Source organism: Hevea brasiliensis, chromosome 1 (genome assembly GCF_030052815.1).
Source record: "Hevea brasiliensis isolate MT/VB/25A 57/8 chromosome 1, ASM3005281v1, whole genome shotgun sequence".
NCBI classification, from domain to species: Eukaryota; Viridiplantae; Streptophyta; class Magnoliopsida; order Malpighiales; family Euphorbiaceae; genus Hevea; species Hevea brasiliensis.
The window spans coordinates 25,509,584-25,534,854 of record NC_079493.1 but is presented as its reverse complement, the minus strand read 5'-3'; the positions used below and the strand labels follow the sequence as shown (position 1 = coordinate 25,534,854).

Genomic DNA, 25,271 nt, shown 5'->3' with positions numbered 1-25,271 from the left:
AGCAAGGCTAAAATTGTTTCCATTCTCTTTGAAAGATAGAGCATTGGATTGGCTTGATTCTTTACCTCACAACTCAATTACAAATTGGGAGCAGCTCACTGATGCATTTCTTGCCCAATACTTTCCACCTTTTAAAAATAAAGAGTTAAGGAATCAAATGATTGCTTTTAGACCAAGAGAAGATGAGACTCTTTATGAGTCATGGATGAGATGGAAGGAGTTGGAGAGACAATGTCCACATCATGCCATTCCTAAATGGATGATAAACCAGAATTTTTACACAAATGTCGCTCCTGCTATCAGAGGAATCATTGATGCTCAAACTGGAGGGGAATTCATCATTAAGCATGAAGATGAAGCTTATGAGTTGTTAGAGAAAATAGCAAAGAACAGTCATTTATGGAGTAGTCCAAGAGGGTCAACTCCAACTCAAAAAAGGCAAGTTGCTGGAATGTATGAGCTTGATCCATTCAACATGATCAATGCCAAATTTGATGCACTCACTAATGTCCTTGCTAAGAAAATGGAGGATTTAAGTATGCTAGTCAGTTCATCATCATGCGCTGGAAGTTCTCAATAAGTTACTTATGCAAAAGGAACAATGAGCTGTGGAGTAGATTATCCTTCATATGCTTGGAGGAATCATCCCAATTTTTCATGGGGGAATTAGCAAAATCAAGCTTCAACACAGAACTTTCCACCACAACAACAAGGGCATCAATACCAACAACCTAGGCAACCACCACCTAGTTTTCAGCAAAAGAATGCAAATCCTGCACCTTTACCAAGACAGCAAGAACAAAGTTCTACCACAGAGGCTTTATTACAACAAATTCTTGCTAATCAAACTAAGCATGATGAAGAGATGAGAGAGATGAAAGCAAGGCTGGAACAAATGCAAACACACAATAGAATGCTGGAAAATCAGATTGCACAACAAGCATGCTCATCAAGTACCAATTCTATGGGAAAACTTCCTAGTCAAACAGAAAATCCAAGGGAGCAATGTCATGCCATCACACTGAGGAGTGGTAAAATAGTGCATACTGAGAAGAGTGAAAAAGTTGAGAAGAGAGAAAATGAGAAAGATGTCGAGGGAGATGAAAAACAAGAGAGTGCAGAAAAAGGTAAAGAGGAGGTTGAAGAGAAAGAAGAGAAATACATACCTCCAGAGCCTTACAAGCCACAGCTTCCCTTTCCACAGAGATTTCAAAAAGCCAAGCTTGATAAGCAATTTGGGAAGTTCTTAGAGGTTTTGAAGAAGCTATATATAAATGTGCCTTTTATCGATGCTCTTTCCCAAATGCCTTCTTATGCTAAGTTTTTGAAAGAAATTATCTCAAACAAAAGAAGACTTGAAGATTATGAGACTGTAGCCTTAACTGAGGAATGCAGTGCTATCCTCCAAAGGAAACTTCCTCCAGAGCTCAAGGATCCAGGGAGTTTTTCAATTCCATGCCACATTGGGGAATCATGTTCTGTAAAAGCTTTATGTGATTTAGGGGCTAGTGTAAGCCTTATGCCCCTCTCCATCTATGAGAAGCTTAACATGGGAGATCTTAAGCCAACCCACATTTCTCTTTAGTTGGCAGACAGATCAATTAAGTATCCAGAAGGGATCTTGGAAAATATACCACTGAAGGTTGGAAAATTTTACATCTCAGTTGACTTTGTCATTTTGGACATGGAAGAGGATTCTCATATGCCAATCATTTTGGGGAGGCCTTTCCTGGCTACAGCTGGTGCTTTGATTGACGTGAAAGGTGAAAAGCTTACTCTTAGAGTCGGAGAGGATCAGTTAGTCTTTAATATTGGCAAGGACAAGAAGAAGCAACATGAAGATGTAGACTCTTGTTTGAAAATTGATATAGTTGGTGAGTTAGTAAAAGAGCACTTTAGAAAGAGCTATCCAAAGGCTTCTCTTGAAAGTTGTATTGTCCATGAAGGGACTATCAATGATGAAAATCCAAAAGAGGCTGTATTTGCACAATATTTGAAGAGTAATCCACCTTGTCATATGGCACCAATCTTTCAACTTGAGCAAGTGGAGAAAAGTGAGGTCAAGCAACCATCTCTCAAAAAAAAAGATGCACCAAAGGTTGTCAAGAAAGAAATGATCGGATTTTTAGACAAAGCTACAAGGATCTTCTCATGTGATGGAAAGAGAATGAAGTATAGATTCATTGAAGCACCTATTGGAAATAAAGGCAATAAATTCCAATTCCAGCCACCATGAAGCATGAAAAGGGTCAAGCTAAGGATCATAAATTAGCGCTCTTGGGAGGCACCCCAAGTTCTTTTATTTTGCTTTTGTTGATTTACTTTTATTTGCATTACTTTTGTTTTTATCTTAAATCTCCCCAAATTCAATTTTTGACATTGTTGAATCTTGTCCTTTGTAGATGTATTTCAATGGATGAAGGTTGTTGCACTGCTGGGGAGTAACTCTTAATCTGATATTTTATCCATTAACTCTCCCAAGATTGTTTTATTTTCATTGCATAACCTGTGCAGGTTTGCTTCTTGGTTTATGCAGAAAAAAATGAAATTTTCAGCAAAGAAGGGTCTGCAGCACATGGCTTATGTTTCTTTGTGAGGTTGGGTGTGTAACTTTTAAGTATTTGTGCTTATCATGTTAATATGATGGTAAGTGGGTCATTTTTGTAGTTTTGAGCTTATTTGGGTTGTGAGATTCAAGGTGCACATGCTACATTTTCTTGGCATAACTTGGAAATTCAATTTTCTTTTGTGGATAAATGCAACTTTATGCAGATTTTATTGAGTCTTAATGTGCTAAATGTTGATTTGCAGAATTTGAGTTGAAATGGTATGATTCACAAATGCCTCTTATGCAGAATTCACTTCTACAAGCCTGTATGATGCAATTTTGATGGATTTTGTATATATTGATGTGTTTTTGGTGATAATTTCTCATGATTTATGCTTCATAGAATCATATTTCTTCATTCCAGTGTATTTTTCACACTTGCAAATCATTTTCAATTGTAATCTCAATCTTGTTGAATTGTGCATAGGTAACTGCATAGCTTATGCAGCTTTTAGACCACAAATTTTGCCATTTCTCATCTTTGCTAAAACCTGCATAAGCCATTGCATAACTTATGCAATCCTGCATAACCACATTTCTTGTCATTTTTCATCCCTGCTGCAATCTGCATAAGGATGTGCATAGCTTATGCAATTCTGCATAGCCACATTTTTGTCAAATTTCATATCTGCCGAGACTTGCATAAGTGTGTGCATGACTTATGCACTTTTGTATCACTTCAAATCCTGCATTTTCTCTTTCTGCCGAAATCTGCATAAGGGAGTGCATAGCTTATGCACAATTGCATGACCACATTTTCTGAAATTCCACTTCCTGCCGAGACTTGCATAAGGGAGTGCATAAGTTATGCACTTCCGCATAACCACCAATTCTGGAAATCTAAAACCTGCCGACACTTGCATAAGGGAGTGCATAGCTTATGCACTTCCGCATGACCAACTTTTCTGCATTTTCTCTTTCTGCTGAGACTTGCATAAGGAGAGTGCACGGCTTATGCACTTCCACATGACCAATTTTTATGAATTCCAAAATTTGTCGAGACTTGCATAAGGGAGTGCACAGCTTATGCACTTTTGCATAACCACATTTTCTGGGACTGCATTTTTTGCCGAAATCTGCATAAGGGAGTGCATAAGTTATGCACTTTTGCATAACCAAATTTTCAGACCACTTATTATCTGCCGAAACTTGCATAAGGCAGCGCATAAGTCATGCACTTTTGCATAACTGACTTTTCACACTATAAATTTCAGCCGAAACCTGCATGACCAAGCGCTTAAGTTATGTACTTTTGCATAACCAATTTTTCACACTCCCATTTTCTGTCGAAACCTGCACAACTTAGTGCATAACTTATGCAGTTTCACACCTCTCAACTTCCTGTTATTTCATTTTTGCCGAAACTTGCATGAGGACCTGCATAACTTGTGCGCCATCACCTCCATCCTAGCCACCACCTCAACAGCAGCACCCCTATCCAGTTCAACAGCAGACCATTTAGACAAGGGCAAAGCCATAAAAATAGATTGATTCTTGATCTATTCTTGTTTAGCTTCTAGTAGTTTCCCTTTATATACAGTGTTTACATTTTTAAGGTTGCTGGAACAAATTTAACTTGCTTTGATTTAGTTTGCTGAACAAATTGAATGGATGGTAACTTTGGCTTTTCACTATTGCTTTACGATTGTGGGCTCCAATTTTGCATACTAGTGTACATTCCTTCTTGACCCACAATTCTTTTCATTTTTTTTTCTATTATATAATTCTGCTGCAGTTTTTAGTCCACTGCACAACTTGTGCAGTTATTTATGCAACTCATTTCAAGGTTTTGTATGTTGCATAACTTGTGCAGCCTGCTTATGCACTGTATATATTTACATACCTCTGCTGGTGTTTGCATATTTTTTCTTGATATATCATTATGCTGCAGCTTTTCAATATACTGCACAGGCTATGAAACTCCTTCTGCAAATGTTCTGCATAGCCTGTGCAGTCCCTTATGCAACTCATGCCATACTGCACAGCTTATGCACTCTCCTTATGCACCTGTTCTGTACAGCATTTATTCTGCATAACTTGTGCAGCTTTCTTATGCATCACCATCATCTCTTGAATTCACAATTTAGCTGCTAAATCACTGTCCTATGCTAGGTAACCTTTCACATTTGCTTTTCATTTCACTAATACTTGGTTATTCATTTTTAACTTGAATTTCACTATGCACTACCTTAGACATTGAGGACAATGTCCAATTTTGAGTTTGGGGGTATGCATTAATGTTTTAATTTTGATTTTTGCAAAAAGTTTTCACATTTTAATATAGGAAATAGTAAAAAAAAAAAAAAAAAAAACATTTCATTCCATTTCATTAGCATACACATACATTGTAATTAGATTGCATACATTATATTGCACATATATACATACATTACACATTATCTAGGAATCATACCATATAGATATTACAAATAGATTTGTTCCATTTAGTTAATACATTACTCATTTTTAGGAATCATGCATCATGAAATAAAATCTTTTGCCAAATCCCTTGAGTATTGAAAAGTTGCCTATGAGAGTGATTTGACTTACCTTTAGTTGGGTTTGTGGATTGAAAGTTTCCTAAGAGGTGCAAAGTTTTAAAGTGTTTGTCGTTTGCCTCTATCTTCTTAGCCAAAAAGCCACCCAACTAGTCGTTTGGAGATGGAAGTGTTTAGAGGGAGTTATTGGATATAAGGTAGTCAAATGATATCTCACCAATCCTAGAACAAATTTTCTAAACCTTTCAAGGCGAAATACCAGCTTGTACTTGAAAAGAGAGATGATTAGGCATTCTTTGATTTAAACCTTCTCATTTTAAACCTTTGGCCCTTTTCTTAATTAAAATTGACCCTTGCAAACCCCTTTGAGCCTTTTTATTCCTAATTTTTCTTGAAACCCTTATTGCTACCTAGCCAATGAACCAAACACTCCAACCCTTTTCATGAGAATAATTATTTATAATATTAGGTACATAAAAAAAAAAGAGAAAAAGAAAAGAAAAGAAAAAAAATACAATAAAAGGGAGAAGAAATGCTTGTCATCTTGTAAAAGTGCTAGTATATGTGCTTTTCATTATTGTCATTCAAATTGAAAAAAATCCACCCAAAGTATTAAAAGGAATGAGTTTGGGGGTGGCATTTTTAGGGACAATCATTAAAAGAAAATGCAAGATACAAGTTTAAAGTATCAAAGTGTCTCTCCATTTTTATGTGTTTTGTAAAATATGCTAGCACTTGACAATTATCATTGTGTATTTCTCTCCTCCATATAAAAAAAAAAGAGAGAAAAAGAAATAATAAAATAAGAAGTGTACCTTATGTTGTCAAGATTGAAAATATTCTCATGCTTTGAATCCTTTTTACCCATTTTTCTTCTTAGCCTCATTTTGAACCTCATGGCCCCATTACATCCCTAAAAAGACCTTTGATCTCTTGATAGTACTTGCTACATTAGTGGAGATAGGAGTAGGGAATTTGCCTATGGGATTGGAAAATTATCCATTCATTCATTTAATTCCATCATTCTATATAGAGACACTTTGACTATTGATTGTCCTAGAATTCCTTTTGAGCATGACTTTCTCTTTTGATTGGTTGGTTTTGGAATTTTGAATGATAATTGACTTGATGGCTAAGCGGTGAAAGCTTGGATAAGCATTTGATTCTTTGCATTTTGAAGGATGGGTATATGGATTGCTGGTATGGCTAAAGGTGTGTTAAGTTACTTTAATAGGTGATTTTCATAGCTCTTTGGATAAGGCACCCCTAAAAAAATTGCATCACATTTTAAAGTTTGCTTGAGGACAAGCAAAAGCTTGAGTTTAGGGGTATTTGATGCATACATTTTGCATAATCATTTAGGTTTAATTTCATAGCCATTTTATTTGATTATTAGTCACTTTTAGCTAATTTCATTAGTTATTTAGTTAGTTTTTCATAATTGTCAATTTTGGATTAATTTGTAATTTTTACTTTGTTTTGTAGGAAAAATGGTGTTTTTGAAGGACTAAAAAGAAATTTTGCCATTGAGGAGTGATTTCTACAGCCAAAGATGTCAAAAACAAGTTTCAAAGTTGAAATATGCATTGGCCAAATTGTGCATAACTTGCCGCATAAGTTATACAGATCTGCATAAGGAGAACAAACACTATTCCAATACCTGCCGAATTGTGCATAAGGAGAGTGCATAACTTATGCAGATTCACGCCTCCCTTATGCAATCTCACGGAATTGTGCATAACTTATGCGCTTGGTCATGCAGTTTCGCATAAGAGAGCCAGAAACTTAAAATCAGATAAGGGACTGCATAACTTATGCAGTCCACTTATGCAGTCCCACAAAGATTTCATTAATGAGCTGGCAGAAGATTCCCTCAGAAAATCACACCTCAAACACACCATTTTAGGGCTCCATGTCAGAAAAAGTTATAAAAAGGACCCTTATCCCATTTTAGAAGGGGGGAGGAAAGGAGGAAGAAAAGGAAAGGAAAGGGGCAGCAGCTGAAGAGTCACAAATGTCTTGTAACAGCCCGATCCATCTCCAGTCAGTATTGTCCGCTTTGGCCCATGGGCCTCACGGATTTGTCCCTTGGGAGGTTTCATTCCCAAAAGCGCGCTGACCAGGTGAGGAAGACTCCCACATATATGGCCCAAATCTTTTCTTCCCATTTTCGATGTGGGACACGAAGTTTTCACCCCAGTGCGTAGCTGGTTGAACAAGCACGTCCCAACCCCATCCATGGGTCGTGACATGCCCACCAACTTCCGCTTGGTGCGTCCTCGCACCACACACCGTACTAGAGGGAGACCAGCTCTGATACCACAAATGTAATGGTCCGGCCCACTAGTGATATTGTCCGCTCTGGGCTGAAGCCCTCACGGTTTTAAAACGCGTCAATAGGGGTTACGAACTATCAACTTATGAACCCAGCATCTCTCCCGTGTTTTGTCGATGTGGGATTTGCCTAGGGTGTTACAATCCACCCCCCTTATGGGACTCAGCGTCCTCGCTGAGGTTTGCCCCACCATCGTTCAAGGTTGCACGCGGAGCGGCTCTGATACCACAAATGTAACGGCCCGGCCCACTAGTGATATTGTCCGCTCTGGGCCGAAGCCCTCACGGTTTTAAAACGCGTCACTATGAGTTACGAAAGCACAAATGTAACGGCCCGACCCACTAGTGATATTGTCCGCTCTGGGCCGAAGCCCTCACGGTTTTAAAACGCGTCAATAGGGGTTACGAACTATCAACTTATGAATCCAGCATCTCTCCCGTGTTTTGTCGATATGGGATTTGCCTAGGGTGTTACAATCCACCCCCCTTATGGGACTCAGCGTCCTCGCTGAGGTTTGCCCCACCATCGTTCAAGGTTGCACGCGGAGCGGCTCTGATACCACAAATGTAACGCCCGCCCACTAGTGATATTGTCCGCCTCGGGGTCAAGCCCTCACGGTTTTACAACGCGTCAATAGGGGTTACGAACTATCAACTTATGAACCCAGCATCTCTCCCGTGTTTTGTCGATGTGGGATTTGCCTAGGGTGTTACAATCCACCCCCCTTATGGGACTCAGCGTCCTCGCTGAGGTTTGCCCCACCATCGTTCAAGGTTGCACGCGGAGCGGCTCTGATACCACAAATGTAATGGCCCGGCCCACTAGTGATATTGTCCGCTCTGGCCTAGCCCATACTAGGCCTCACGGTTTTAAAACGCGTCACTAGGAGTTACGAACCACCAACTTATAAACCCAGCATCTCTCCCGTGTTTTGTCGATGTGGGATTTGCCTAAGGGACCTTTCTCCCCCCCTTTCGGGACTCAGCGTCCTCGCTGAGGTTTGCCCCACCATCGCCCAAGAGGACACGCGAGTGGCTCTGATACCAATTGTAACGATCGGGAACCACTAGTGATATTGTCCGCTCTGGGCTGAAGCCCTCACGGTTTTAAAACGCGTCAATAGGGGTTACGAACTATCAACTTATGAACCCAGCATCTCTCTCGTGTTTTGTCGATGTGGGATTTGCCTAGGGTGTTACACGTCTCCCACACCATTTCCAACCAGATTTGGAGATTTCTTTCTCTTCTTGCATTTTTCCTACATTTCTAGTATTGGGTTTCTTGTTTCTTAGCTTAGATTAAAGCTTTATTTCCATATTAACTCAGAATATCTTATAAATATTATGGATAGTTAGTAGTTTTCTTTGATTCTGGAGTAAGGGATGTAGTATTTTAGTTATTTTTGTGGATTTGAACTAGGTTAGTCCCAATTTAATGAATTTATGAGGTTTAATCCATTTCTTGTGTGCTTATTCACATGCTTAATAAAGGGCCCCATTAAGTTATGTTCTTAATCCTTTGTTGAAGCACCGAAAGGAGAAAACCAAGTGATAGTTAATCAAGAAATTGGACTTAATTAACTTAGATCTAGAAATAGACTAAGGGTTAAGAGGGTTTTAATAGATTGATTAAATAACCTAATGGGCCTTGGTTAATTTTAACTTCACGAAAGTAGGATTAAGTTAATTAAGGCACTCTTTGTCTCACTCGAAAGAGTTTTCAAAGGATTTTAGAATTAATCTCCTTTAAACCAATAAATTTCATGGATTGAGCTAGCTAGGGAAAATCCCAAAATGACTTAAATATGAACCCTTAACTCCAGAATCGTCTTTCATCAATTATTGCTTGGAATTTTACTTTTTAGTGTTTAGTTTAATCTCATTTTATTAATTTTCATTATTATCAATTTCTTTATTTTGCGAATTATTAAATTAGTCATTGTTTGAATTTAGTTTTGCATTTTCATACCTTATGCTTCAAATTCCTAAATTTCTTTTATTAATTTGATTAAAATACAATTTTAACATATTTTATTTTACATCAAAAATTTAATCATTAACACAACTCCTCGTGAGAACGATATCTTTTTCTATATTACTTGAACGACCCGCGCACTTGCGGTTCGGACACATCAGAGATGCTTCTATTATGCTTCAAATTAGATATAGTCAGCAAGAAGTTTCCTGGTTCTAATAGACTGAAAGAGAATAACTGTATTCCTGGTACCATGTCTTCAAAGTACAAATCTGCAACAGGTATAGACAGATTTGTATCTTTTTCAATAATATCAGCATCAAATTCGTATAATCCAGAAACAGGATTCCCATACTAATCTTGTTGATGAATAAAAATTTCCATTTTGGAAAATATTTGCCTAGCGTTTGTCTCAAACTTCCATTTTGGCAGGCAGTTGGAAACATCCAGAGGCCCTGCAAAAAGACAGTTCAAAAAAAAAACACACATAACTTCATGCTTTTAACAAGATAAAACTTAAGATTATATGTTGGTTCACGTCAAGCAGAATCAACAGCAACATTTTCAACTTGGGCTTGGGAGTTGTACCAGCAACACAATTTGGATACAAAGAAATACTAATGAGTTTTCTAGATTTTACCCTTCTCTTCCCCAGTATAAATTATCCATTTCTCAATGAAATTTGTTATTTGTCATATAGAAACTGATAAGACAGAGTAAGAGAGTACCACAAAATTCACAGAAATAATGCAACTGTTTATGGCTTTGTAACGAGAATGGACTTCAAGACAATGTAGAGTTATGCATTGTAAGTTTATAATATACCAATTGATTTCATCAATTTCAACATCTTTAGAAAGAAAGACCTAACTGAGTAAGTAATGAATTGATGAAAAACCAACTCTTATTTGCAAAATTAATCCCTCTAAATACAAGTTATGAACAAATGAGGAGCTGCAGCACAATCACCTGGATTCACCTTCAATGGAAGTGGACAGCCATTCAAGGTTTGATTTCCTCCTTTCACAAGCAATAGAAGGTTTCCAGCTTTTGCCACAATAAACTCAATGTTAATAAAACCAAGCTCATTCCAGCCAATATGAGTGATGTTTAGCACATTAGCAAGGGAACCATTTGCATAAAGTGCACACCATGTAAAATTATAGGGATGCAATTCTTCACGAGTTGAAGAAACATTATTCCCAAATGCATCTCTAGGAGCAATAAAAACTGTAGCTCTCTCCCCAGCTTCAAACTCGTTTAAAAATCCCATCCATGAAGCTATGCAGACAGATGGATAAATTTTACCTTGAATCGGAAATAGCAACTGCGGTTAGTATGCATCTTTACATGTACTTGACAATATAAAAGTCCTTGAAAAATATATATCAGTCAATAATAACAGTTCACAAAGAGATGATTTGCAAAGCATTATAATACTGAGCAATAGCACAAGTGTTAAAACAATCAATAGCACTTCACCAATAATTTAACATGATTACATTTTACATATGCTTGCAAAAAAAATTCAGCTTTCCTTAATTAAAAAACAGCAAGTAAAGCCAAAATAATTAAAATAACGAATTGCCTTCACTTACTAATCATTCCCAGGGAAAACGTTTATCATAAATCAAGTTCTACCTTAGACGCGAAAATAGAAGTTAAATGCTAAAAATTGCATATTAGGACCTGGCACAGTTTCGAAATGGAGAGATGAATCAAATACTTTGAAAGAGTCATCATTGATAAAGACATTAAAAACCCCAACCCTGATTGGAGTGAAGAGAATTCTCCAGGTACTGGTATCCCCTGCAGTATCCAGGAAAACCCCAGACACAAAAGAATTATTTCCTCTCTTCCCATTAACTGTAAGGGTAGGATTGAAAGCACTTTTATCAAGTGAAACATTTCCTTTACTGTCAAACTCTCCCAGTACTATGATCTTTATGGCTGCTGTATCCCCAGCTTGGAATTTGTTGTTGTCATTTAACCAACTGAAAGCGAAATTTGGAACTTGTGCTTTATCTGCGAGAGATTAAAGGATTTCATGTTTCTTCATCACAAATTTTGAAACAAGTGGTAATCATAGGATACCTGAGGTTGATGATTCAAACGCAAGGGAGGAGAGGGAAAGGAAACCCAGGAGGGAAATGAGAGTACTACATAAGCGAACTTGAATTGCCATAATTGATTGAGAGAGAAAAAACCTGAAACTCGCATTTGCATGGAAAGATTAAACCTTTGAAAGTGATGATGCTTATCGATTGGACTGATTTCGGAGCAGTTATCGACGGTTACCAACCGTTGAGAACGTGGGTCGTAGTGTTTGGTTTTTTTTTTTTATCCCTTAAAACTGGATTATACATCCAATTCGCTCTATTTTCAATTTTTTTTATCTAATTTAATATAAAATTTCAATTTAAATTTAATTTAATTCAAAATTTAAAAAAATAAAAAAAATAAACTTCTTAATATTTAAAATTAAATTAAAAAATTAAAAAAATTAACTTCAAAATTAAGAAATTAATTTTTTTTAATCATTAAATGTAATCCTTAATTTTTAATTTTTGAATTAAATTAAATTTAAATTTTTAATAAATTTAGATAAAAAATAAAAAATAAATTAAATTGAACGAGCATATTCCATCTCGTGGGCGAGCCTTTCAACTTTTTTATCAAGTTAGTCCTGCACTTCACTCAAAAATTTAAATTAATCATATTCTAATAAAATATTATTTGGTATAAATAAAATATTATTTTTATTTAAAAATTATTTATTATTTTTAATTAAAATAAAATTTTAAAAAATATATATATAACGAGCAACAATTGGTTACAGCACCAGGTCATTTATGTATAATGATTTTCTTGTTGGTGTCACGGATCTTGGCAATGTAGAAGAAACAAATAGAGAAGACCAAAGAGCAAAGAACGCAAACTTGCGAGCGTGAAACCGAAGGCTTCAAATCCTAGGCTGCTAAGAAATTGAAAGAGGAATCTAAAAAGGGGAAGAAAAAGACCACTAGTGATGGAAAGCCAAGGGCTCCAATTTTGTTTTTCATTTTTTGATTTTGTTTAAGGTTTTGATCTTCTACTTGAATCTTAATGTTTTGGTTTGGGGTTTTGTTCCTTTGTTTGAATATGGCATTTTGATTTTGGACATGTTTTGTAAGGAGGAAAATAGTCGGAAGGGGAAAAAGTTAAAATAAGTTAAAAAAAAAATAAAGTAAAAGATGAATTCCCTCATTTTGTAAAAAAGAAAAGAAAAAAAAAAGAAAAGAATTGTAGAATTATGTGGAAAAGTGGGGAAAATAATTTTAATTTTTTTGTTTTTCTCTTTATTCTTTTTTCCCTCTAATAATTATTTTATAATATAATTTTATTTATTTAAAATACAAATATTAGTAAAAATATAAAAAAATTCACTCATCACTTTTCTTTCTATCAAAACATGAAAAATAATTAAATAATTTTCTTTACTTACAAAAAATTTTATAAGAAAAATAATAATTTCCTTTTTCATAAAAATTTTACTTTTCTTATAATTCCAACCACTTTATTTTCCTATAAAACAAATCCTTAATGTTTTTAGGATTTAAGGAAAAGTTTGATCTTCCGACTATTTTGCTAGAATTGGAATTTTGCTTCTTTTTTTTTCGATTGAATTGGAATAGAGCTCTTGGAAAGGATGGATAGATGGAAGAATCTGGAGGGAGAGGTTGATCTAGGTTTACTATAATGGTGTGTTGTTCTCCATTTTTTTAAAAATTTTTTTATTTTAATTAAAAATAATAAATGATTTTTAAACTTTAAAAATTAGAGAAATAATATTTGATTATTAAAAAATATAATATTTTATTAGAGCATGACTAGTTGAATTGAACTTAATGAAAAAGTTGTGGTTTAATTAGGCCAAAAACCACAACTTTGGAAAATATTTCCATTGAGCATGGCTAGCTGATCTTGTTGATGTATAAAAATTTCCATTTTGGAAAATATTTGCCAAGCATTTGTCTCAAACTTCCATTTTGACAGGCAGTTGGAAACATTCATAGGCCCTGCAAAAAGACAGCTCAAAAGAGTAAAAAAAAAAAAAAGAAGGTAGAAGGAGAAGAAGAAGAAGAAGAAGAAAACAATATAACTTCACGCTTTTAAAAAGACAAAACTTAAGATTATATGTTGGTTCATGTCAAAAAGAATCAACAGTAACATTTTCAACATGGGCTTGGGAGTTATTTTGTACCAGCAACACAATTTGGATATATTAAATTATGACTCAAAATTCTAATGGGATTTGGAGAGAGATTTTTTCCTGATTTAAAGAGATATCTTTTATTCCTCAATAGGATAGAAGAATATTTCCTATAATGAGTAGAACTCTTATTTTAGTGTTATTCCTAAATTGGGACTCCTAATTAGATTATGATTAAGGAAATTAACATTATAAATAGAAGAATGATGAAAAATGTTATTTGGGTTTTGCCCATTGAAGATAGTGGCTTTCAGCTCATGGAGTGAGGCTGTCGCCCATTGTAGAAAGGGCTTTACTAATTACTATGGATTTGGCTCTGCCCATTGATGAGGGGTTTTTGCCCATTACAGTAAAGAGAGGTTTCGGCCTAAGGTGGAGAAAGGACATAGAATTCAAGAGGAAGAGATTCTTGTCTATTAGTGAGAGGGCTCTTGCCCATATAGTTGAAGGCATCCTTTATGATGTAGTATTGTAATAGTAAATATATTGGATTATGTCTAGAAGAGACTAAGAGGGACTAACTAATATATTTACTATGAGCAGTTTGATGTAGTATTGATTCTCTTGGGTGTAATTGGGTTGATAGGTAATATAGCTATGACCTTGTAATGATGATCTATTATTGTTAATAGTGAAAGATGGCATGCCCACGGATGTAGCCCTATATTGAGAGGGTGAACCACGTAAATATTGATGTTTTGTATGTTTGCTTTATAGTTTACACGCTTTCGCGATACACAACAAATTGGTATCAGAGCATGGGTATGATCTTGGTGAGTTTGGTTGAAGGTAGAGCTGTTTCGACATGTAGAAAATCGCACATGCAATAATGGTGATAGTGGACAGTTGAATTTAAGATGGAGCTCTTGATGCAAAATCAAGATGGTTGATGACGTGAAGATTTTTTTTTGAAAAATAAAGCAAGGTACATCCAAGTTGAAGATTGACGAGATTGATGATTTGAAGGGTTCAAGCTCAAGCATTGAGATTTGATTATTTGATGACACCCAAGAATTTGAGGTATGCAATGGTTGATGGATTTTGAGTCAAGGTGGAGATTGTTAGAATTATGACTCAAAATCCTAATGGGATTTGGAGAGAGATCTTTTCCTAATTTGAGTGGGAGAAATATTCCTCAATAGGATAGAGGAATATTTCCTATAATGAGTAGAACTCTTATTTTAGTGTTATTCCTAAATTAGGACCCCTAATCAGATAAGGATTGAGGAAATTAACACTATAAATAGGAGAATGATGGAAAAAGATTATTTGGCTTTTGCCCATTGAAGAGAGTGGCTTTCAGCTCATAGAGTGAGGCTGTCGCCCATTGTAGAGAGGACTTTACCAATTGCTATGGATTTGGCTCTACTCATTGATGAGGGGCTTTTGCCCATTGCAGTGAAGAGAGGCTTCAGCCTAAGGTGAAGAAAAGACATAGAATTCAAGAGGAAGGATTCTTGTCCATTGGTGAGAGGGCTCTTGCCCATATAGTTGAAGGCACCCTTTGTGGTGTAGTATTGTAATAATAAATATATTGGATTATGTCTAGAGGAGATTGAGAATGATTAACTAATATATTTACTATGAGCAATTTGATGTAGTATTGATTCTCTTGGGTGTAATTGGATTTATGGGTAGTATAGCTATGAGCTTGTAATGATAATCTATTATTATTGATAGTAGAAGATGGCATGTCTGTGGATGTAGCCCTATGTTGAGAGGGTGAACCACGTAAATATTGGTATTTTATGTGTTTGCTTTGTTTATTTATAGTTTACACGCTTCCGCGATACACAACATGATACAAAGAAATACTAATGAGTTTTCTAGATTTTACCCTTCTCTTCCTCAGTATAAATTATCCATTTCTCAATGAAATTTGCCATATAGAAACTGATGAGACAGATTCCATCTCGTGGCCTGGACCTTTCAACTTTTTGATCAAGTTAGTCCTAGACTTCACTTACAAATTTAAATTAATCCTATTTCAACAATTGTTGGTGTCACAGACTGGCTCCTTTCTGTGCAAAAAAAATAAATAAAAAAAATCACAACAATTGGTTACAGCAATAAGTCATTTTTGTATAATGATTTTCTTGTTGACAATGTAGAAGAAACTAATCAAGAAGACCAACAGCCGAGAGCAAAGAACATGAACCTATGAGCATGAAATCGAAGGCTCCAAATCCCAGGCTGCTAAGAAATTGGAAGAGGAATCTATAAAGGGAAGAAAAAGACCACTACTGATGCAAAGCCCAAGAGCTCCAATTTTGTTTTTCAGTTTTTGATTTTATTTAAGGTTTTGCTCTTCTACTTGGATCTTAATGTTTTGGTTTGGTGTTTTGTTCCTTTGTTTGAATATGACATTTTGATTTAGGGCATGTTTTGTAATAAGGAAAATCGAAAGGAAAATAGTAGGGGAGGGAAAAATCTTAAAATAAGTAAAAAAATTAAAAAAAATAAAATAAAAATTAAATTCCCTCATTTTGTAATAAAAAAAAAAAGAAAAGAATTGTAAAATTATGTGGAAAAGAGTAGAAAATAATTTTAATTTTTTTATTTTTCTCTTTGTTCTTTTTTCCCTCTAATAATTATGTTATAATATAATTTTATTTATTCAAAATGCACATGTTAGTAAAAATGTAAAAAATTCACTCATCATTTTTCTTTTCGAAAAATAAATAAATCACCTCTTTTATTTATAGAAAAATTTATAAGGAAAATAATAATTTCTATTTTCATATAAATTTTACTTTATAATTTCATCCACTTTATTTTCCTTGGCTTTTCTGTCCTACAAAACAAATCCTTAATGTTTTGAGCTTTTGAGGAAAAGTTGAATGTTCCGACTATTTTGCTTGGATTGGAATTGAGCTTTTCCTTTTTTCCCTCTTTTTTTTGAATGAATTGGAATAGAGCCTTTGGAAAGGATACATAAATGAAATAATCTGGAAGGAGAGGTTAATCTACGTTTGCTATAATGGTGTTATTGTTGTTCTCCATTTTTTTTTTAATTTTTATTTTAATGAAAAATAATAAATGGTTTTTGAACTTTAAAAAATTAGAGAAATAATATTTAATTATTAAAAAATATAATATTTTATTAGAGCATGGCTAGTTGAATTGAACTTAATGAAAAAGTTGTGGTTTAATTAGGCCAAAAACTTAAATTTGTCATATTGAAACTTTCCCAAAAGGTTGTGATTGCTTTTATAATTGTTAAGAATATATGTTTAATTAAAAATTTTGAGAATTGGAAAGAATCGATTTAGGAAATTCTTAATTGCACATAAGAGGGACTTGATTGTTTCATTACTTGTGCAAATGGAATATTTTCTCTCAAAGGATAATGCCAGATCAGCTTCCTTCCATTCATAAATTTATAGGCTATTTTAGATTCTGTTTGTTTTATGAAAAAATATTTTTTATATTTTCTAATATTTAGAACATTAAAAAGAATTGGCCAATAGAAAATATATTCTTGATTAAAGGAAAACTATGTCATTTTTCATTGTTTAAATTTTGATAATCTTTATTAAAATGTGAAAATACTTATAATACATGAAATAAATACATATCATTAATTTAACATTATAATTAAGTAATGAAAAATATTTTCACGAAAAATATTTTTGTAGAAAATATTTTCCATGAAAAATATTTTTCATATACAAGTTATTTTCTGTGAAACAAACGGAGCCTTAAACTTTTTTCTCATTTAAGCTTTGTAATTGAGACTCAAATTGCAATCCAACTTTGTAGTTCACGATTATAAGCATGTAATTATATAGTTGACTAATTAAATAAGTATGGCAGAGATCTTAGGGTTGTATGAATATGGGTTAAAACCCATGTATTTGAATCCATAAGTTAGATTTTTAATTTTTCTTCATTAGTATCAGAGCCCTAATATTTATTTCTTAGTCTTTCACGCGTTTATAACATGCTTCTATAAGTTAGAATAAATTTATACAAGTTTTAGAATTATATGGTTCAAGCTCTAGAATTTTAAATCTGATCAAGAGGCATACTTTAGGCCTTTATATCTTGGTTTATATTTCTGTGCAATATTGATACCATTAAAAGTAGAAAAAGAAAAAAAAAGAAAGTTCTTTCAAATAGTATATTGCATGTTCCATTTTGATTAAACATGTTTACATATAAATAATGTATAATTTACGTAATATTATTTAAATAATATTATATTATTGCATTTAAAAATATTGTTTCATTGATTTAATTTTTCAAATGAAAGTACATTTCTTTGTTTTATTTTGCTTTTTATTTATAATTTTTTCATAATTATTCGAGATATTAATATAAGTTTATGCTAATAATGATTTATTTTGACATTTTATATATTCTTAATTCATTTTATACATGCCTCTTAATAATTTGTATAATATTGAACTTATATTTTCTAGATTATAATTGGTTAATATTAATTCAAAACATAAAAATATTAACAATTTAAATAATAAAATTAAAAACTAAAAAATCCACGTACTTTTTGCACGGGCATTTAACGAGTTAAGTTAAATGCCACATTTTTATAAGTCATTTTTTGCCACATGGCGATTTTTGAAGAATCCCTTTTATGTCACATGGCCCACTTTTGTAAACGGACTAGCTAAATGTCAGTACTTTTGCATGTGAATTTATTAATTTTTAATTTTTAATATTTAAATATTTATTATACTTATATTTATAATTAATATTAATAAATTATAATACAATAAATAAATTTTAATATTATATAAATTTTTAAAAGACACATCTCTAAAATGCATTAAAAATATATATAAATTGCTTCCCTATCAAATTTGTAATATATTTTCTATAAAAAGAACAAATTAGTCGATATATATAATTTAAATATATCATCATTTGTAAAAATAAACAAATAAATAAATAATCCTAAAATATTTAAATTTAATTGAATAAATATATCTATATATTTGTAAATTTTAGCTATAATTATAGTGTTAAGCTAAATTATTTTTATTTTAAATAATAACAACAATTATGGTAATTAAATGATAATGAATATTATGACAAAAAATTTAAGTTTTGAGAATTGAGATAATAATTTTTAAAAGGAACAATAAAACTACCACAACAAATTAAAAGAAAATTTGAGAGTACTTAGTTGAGAAAAAGAATGCTTAGTGAAAAAACAATGCTTAGTGATAAAAAAAATTCAATATCAAATTTAATTTCATCAATAAATAATTTTAATTAAAAATATTACCTATTACACTTGACCTTTAAAATTAGCAGTTTTGAAAACATATGTTGTTGAATGCTGTAAGTCTTCCATTCGCATATGTTCATTCAATGGGCCTGACTATCCATTGGCTAATTTTCTTTAAATTAATGGCAGCAATTATTATTTATTATTATTATTATTATTATTAATGGTGACATGTAGTAAATAATATTTTTATATAAATAAATTTATAAAAAAAATAATATAAAAAATTTTAAATAATGTGTTTAATTATAAAAGTTTTAATTTTTTAAAAATTAAATTTTAAATAAAATGATAATTTAAATAAGTAGTGATGTCAATAATAATAATGAAAAAAAATAAATAATTAGCATAAAAGAGAGTTGTATACTCATTTTTTTTATGGATGATAACATGTAATAAATTTTTTAAGGAAAATTCTTATGACCATTTGTTTTGCTGTGCATTCTTTATAGAATGAGATTTGGGCTGTATCTTTAATTAGTTGGCAATGATATCCATTTTCCTTGGACCCAGCCCAAGCATAGGAAGGTCCATATATTTTTCAATCCCGTTTGAAATTGCTTACTGATGATTTTATGGGGTGCGGCTCAAACCCAAACAAGCCTCATAACTGAGGGTCAACTTAATATTTCAACTCATTGTTTGGGTTTTACACAATGAATAAGAATTTAATTCGAAAATTAAATTAATAAAATTTTCTTTTAAATTAATTTTAACTTAAAAAGAATTGCAATTCATAAATTAATGAAGAACTTTTTGTAGAGTGGCACGATTAAAACCCGAACTCACGTTTCAAAATGACCCAAATTTTAATAAGTTATCACGAAAATTTTATTCATACAAATTATAAAAAATATAAAATTTAATGTGACTCGACGTAAGTTTAATCTATCGAATAAATTTACTCTAAAAGATAAAATAATTATAACCACTAATTGTTTTTTCCTCCCCTTACATGTCACTCAATTAAAACTCATGAAATTCAATAAATTTCTCCACTTCGTGAGATCTTCATAATATAATGGCTAATCAACTACTTATATATATAGATCACTAAAATTTAATTTTTTTGGGACTTTATATTAAATTTCATAATTTAAATTCTGCTTAACTTTTTATTTTATTTCTTTTTAAATTAAATTTTGTACTTTCTAATTTCAATTGGACTGAACTCTAACATAAATGAATGTGCAAGAAAAGTTGAAGATTCTGCTAAATACAATAGGATATTTGGCAATTGAAATTAAATTATCAAAATAAAAAGTTGTGGATAAAATTAAAAATGCACCAACACGTTTGGATGTCTCGCATGATACTATTGTTTTCTATTGATCAATGAAGGTATAAGTGTTCTGAGGTATGTATTCACCAATGGAATCGGTGACATAGTCTATACAATTGAATGCAAGGTCTCCCTTCATTTACTGTATAGCTAATCATTGATTTGCACATTGAATTTTTATTTAACTAAAATTAAGTGAATTTCAATTAATTAAATTATTTATTTTGATAAAAAAATTAATTATTATACTAATTTATAGAGTAATATGTATTGATTTAATAGTAATATGTGAAAGTAGATTTTTGACAAGTTTTGCAAAAGTAACTGATTAAAATTTGCATTTGGTTGAGATTAGCAAATTAAAATTGCACATCTGAAATTAGTTAGCTAATTTTTATTCTAATAAAATTAGACACTAGCAAGCCAAAATCGTTTTTATTTATCTAGCACTTTAAGCATTTGGATTTTTGATAACTTTCAAAAACCTTAAGAGAAAGGTGAAAATATTTAAAAATTTCTTATCTAGGTCTGATCCATCATGGATTCAGAATATAAACATGTGGGATCAACTTATTTAATAGGCGGGTTTCACTGTATATATTGTATCTTGATTCCATAGTAAATTAGATTTAGATAAAAAGAATTCTTCAAAGTAAGGATTTGATAGTTCAAATTTAGCAAAATTTCTTTCTTTATCATTTAAATTAAGCCTATTAAAATAAACACTAAGAATCTATCTTGCGTCTTCTTTTGACTTTCATTGATCCTATTGATCATCTTGTGCTGGAAAACTCTTTAAAACCTAGCAAAATTTGTATGCCTCCTCCATCAAAGTTTTTCAAAGCAAAATTTACAAAGTAACTACCATATACTTTGCATAAAATGTTAAATAAATGACATTTGGTTTTACTATTATCAAAATCAAGCTATTTACACTATGGGTTAACATCTACATTAAGGTTGAGACATCCCAATCCCCATTTTGACATCAAGACATTCTTCCTTATGAAAACTCGAAACCAGAAATTCCTGTATGCACACATTTTATTTTGTAGGTGTGTGTGTGGGGTAAACTATTTGATTTTTGAGATAAGAAATTAATGAACATCAGATTTAGAAATTAAGAAGAAAAAATAAAAGAAGGTGAGTGGAAACACCGTATTCGCTTTCTAGGAAGGAACACATGGCTCTAGTCTATGGGAAGAAATCATTTAGTCGTCAAAGTAAATGCAAAACAGTACAAGTCAAGTGAAGGAAATTATTAGGTGGAGATAAAAGCAAAAAAACAAGAAATCATTATTATTTCGTTGAAAGTACTTTTTGAATGGTCTCTATCTAATCTTTTCCTCTTTATGGTCGGCATTAATTAATCTATTGTATTTACGTGGATGTGCACGTAATTAAGTTTTCATTTTTATTTTATTCAACTAATTATAATTCTTCTTTATCAAATTACCGACTTAATTATATTAAATTCTTTTCACCCTATTTGAAAATTCTCAAGATTGAAATATTAAATGCATAACAGTACAAAGTCGTGTGAATGAAATTATAATTTGGATATAAAGCAAAACAATCAGAAAAGTATTTTTTTTTCAATAGTCTCTCTCTAATTATTAATTTGGGGGAGTTATTATCGCTACCTACATTAATCAATTGGGATTGAAATATGAGATAATCAGAAATTTTAATTCCAAACTTAATGTGGAAAGCAAATGAGGCTCTTAGAGTGTGGGGTTCAACCAAAGAAAAACTGAATGCAATGTCTTCTACGGTGCTCATTCTAGTTTGTTTCTCTTTTCTACGCAAATAGTCCCAATCCTACGCTATCCTACCGTGTATAATCAGACCAATCATATAAAACTGTATATATATCTTTGAATTTCATTTATGAATTCATATCTACCTAGAAAATGATCAAAAAATCATACATGTCTAGCTCACAGAAAATAATTGCAAGTTAAAATTAAATTGTTTCATTCAGAAATTTCAGTTTCCAAATTTAATGTGGTAGGCAACGAAAGAAAAAGAAATTGACTGAAAACACCATGCACGCTTGCCTTCTAGGAAGGAACGTGTAGGTCTATTTAGTCAACAAAACAAATGCAAAATAGTAAGAAATTTCAACCATAGGAATTATATTTAACCAAAACTTTTCCCTTTAGTTTCTACTCTTCCTTCTACGAAAACTTAATGCAATTTCTTCCACGCTCCTCATTCCAGCTTAATTGCTTCTTCTTTGATACGCATGCAAATAGTACCAATCCTATCCTTCCCTACCATATTGTAATTCTTAGTCACAATCTAGACCATAAGATTATTATATCTTTAAAATTGTATAAATCAGGCCGATCATCGATGAATTTAGGGGTTCAATTAAAATATGTGGTTTCTATAAACAAAAATAAATGAAAGTTGACAAGGGAATATTTTTAAAATGAAATTGAGTTATTATGCTGTCAATTCAAAAATATAATGAATATTTTTGAACTTAAAATATATTAATGGCTTAAAATTAGAAAAAAAAAATCCAATTTAACTCAAATCTATTTTTTTACATAATCATAAAAAGTAAATTCAATTAAAATTTTAGATTAAATAAAATAAATGACATGATTCTAAGTTATGAAAAAAAAAAAACTTTTTTATAATCTGAGTATGATGAAATTTAATAATAGCAATGAGATTATAAGAAGAAAGGCTCATCTTTGTTTTGCTGCTTATCTCTCAAACGATTTGCATTACTACGGAAACAAATCACTATTACTATTAGGTCTTTCACTATTAGATTAAACTCATTAATTCATTTAATGTTAGTTATTAGTAAACTAAAATCAATAAGCTTAATTACTAAAACACAAAATCTTTTGAGGGCGTTTGGTTATATAATTGCAAGTTTAGAGTATTTGGTTATTAAAATTATAAGTTTGGCTGATAAAATTTAAATTTTTCTAAATTAAATTTTAGCTTTAATTATAATTGCACTCAATCTCAAAAATTTCAAAATTGTAAAGTTTGGCTATAATTGCAAATTATTATAAACATTTGGCTTGCACGTCCAATTGAAAATTTTATTTTATAAATTAGATACAGCTACACTTAAATGTTAGGGTATTAAAATAAAAAATAAAATGTTAAGATAAAATTACAAATTGATGATAAAATTTAATTTTTTTTCCAATTGATCTTAATATTATGTCTTTCGAAAAATGGAAGACATGCATGATTGTGAAAGGTGAGAATCAAGTAGCTATTTAAAAGTTTCATATATGAAATTATTAATTAAATGAAGTTGAAAAATATAAATAAAATAAGGTTTATTAATAAAATATATAGTTGAACTTTGAATCAATTCTTTAAGTTAAATATATATATATATATATATATATATATATATATATATATATATATATATATATATATATATATTAAACATCTTTTAGGCATATATAGTTCTTTTGAGAGAATCAACCCAATTTTTTTTCTCATGAATCTGTGGTTTAATTGTTGTCAAATTCCTAATGACAATAATGTATATGTTACGATTCCATATTATGGGCAATAGTCCATTTCTCTTGAATTATATTTCTTTCTCTTTATCATATATTAAAGTCAAATAATTTCTCTTATAATATTTTATTTATAATATTAATACCTTTAATCATAATATCAATAAAAATAGTAGAAACACTAAAATAAGAGTTTTAAATTATATAATTATCAATTTAATTAAAAAAATTCCTATTAAATATAAAAAATATTTTTTTAAATCAAATAAAATTTGTGAGTCGTATTCCAATAATATATGAGTAACAAGTAATGAATTATTAGTTGAATTATCGTCTTGGAAAAACTGAAAATAATTTTATAGGATCAAAATTTTCAGGACTTCAACAACGTATCCTCATCATAAAACAATAGAACTCACAGGCTAACACGTCGACAGCAGTGGCGGTAATGTGTTTGATAACTTTGTGCAAGTGATGAGGGAGACTATAAATTGAAGGAAAACCCTTAGTTGCATCAAGGCGTACAAGCTATTATACACTCAACTAATTAGAAGTCAAGAAATTGTATTTTGTAGTGGAACCCACCATGTTTTTTAGCAGAATTCACCATTATCTTAATGTTATGTCAGTTATTCATTGGATGGGTGTATACACCCTAATAAAGTTAAAAAGTTCCCTAAATTGAATTTAAAACATTAAAGTGGACAGGTTTGCAAGTAACGGGTGATGACTAATGTCGAGCAGAGAAGACTTCTCTACTTTTGGCTTCTCTATTTTTGGTTTATACAACTAATTAATTTATAAAAGAAAATCCTAAGCGCAATTAAGAAAAATTTTAACTTAGAAAATTACTATTTAGTTCTTATATTTTAATAAAATTAACTATATAATCCTTTATTTTGAAAAAAATATTGTTTCATCCTTTTATTATATTAATCAATGAACTGTTTAGTCTCTACTATTATTTTAAAGCAAATTTTTTCCTAATTGAACTATTCAGGCTCTATAATTTGAATAATATAACTATCCTTATAATTTTAAATCAATCAAGTTCCTATAATTTGTATAATACAACTATATATTTTCTCTCCTTTACTTAATTTGATTAACATAAAAGTTAGTTTAAAATAACAGAAAGGACTAATAGACTAAAATAATATATTTTTTAGGAGATTAAATATATTTTTTAAAATAAAATGACTAAATAATTAATTTTATTGTATTTACATGTGCAAGTAATTAAGTTTTCATTTTTCTTTTATTGAACTAATTATAATTTATTTATCAAAATACTGACTTAATTAAATTCTTTTCATCGTATTTGGAAATTCTCAATATTGAAATATTAGATTCATTGGGATTTATTTTCATTAGAGTTATTATCCTTGTCTACATTAAATAATTGGGATTGAAATGTGAGATAATCAGAAATTTCAATTCCAAACTTAATGTGGAAGGCAAATGGGGTTCTTAGCGTGAGTATTCATTTCTTTTTAATTACTCGCCATTCCTATCAGCAATCTTATTTTTATAGCTTTTGCTTCTTAATTAGCTTATTT

The 25,271-nt window shown here is 31.4% G+C and overlaps 1 non-coding gene and 1 pseudogene across 1 annotated transcript; both read right to left on the bottom strand.

Annotated features, from left to right (window-relative positions):
• Nucleotides 1–11,755, bottom strand: part of LOC110643923 (protein GAMETE EXPRESSED 2-like) — a 50,463-nt pseudogene extending 38,708 nt beyond the window's left edge.
• LOC131169755 (small nucleolar RNA R71) lies at nt 142–249 on the bottom strand. Its single transcript, XR_009140662.1, has one exon. It is a non-coding gene; the product is annotated as a small nucleolar RNA R71 (small nucleolar RNA).
• Nucleotides 11,756–25,271: the final 13,516 nt, after the last annotated feature.